We start from the raw sequence: 312 nt of genomic DNA, 5'->3' as shown, positions 1-312 counted from the left end.
TACTTAAACATGTATTTATCTTTGTCTGTTTATAGTGTTTTATAGTAAATGTATTCTTAGTTATTTCTATGCTTTTATTTTGAGGGCCTAGTTTTGGTTGATTAGGAGCACCTGGTAATTGGTATATATTAGAGACAGGTGGTAGGCCAGCGCACTAGTATATAGACCCTCCAGAAAAACGCGATTCAGCAATCGCAGAATTACCGCATAATCAGCAAAATGGTGCAGATTTTTAAAAGGCCGCATAATCCCGCATTTTTCCACACAAAGTTGAAAAAAAAAGAAAGTTAACTCGTCTTGACGTGATGTCAT

Source organism: Notothenia coriiceps, unplaced genomic scaffold, assembly GCF_000735185.1.
Source record: "Notothenia coriiceps isolate Sejong01 unplaced genomic scaffold, NC01 NC01_scaffold00023123, whole genome shotgun sequence".
NCBI lineage: Eukaryota > Metazoa > Chordata > Actinopteri > Perciformes > Nototheniidae > Notothenia > Notothenia coriiceps.
Note: the sequence above shows the minus strand (reverse complement) of the source record.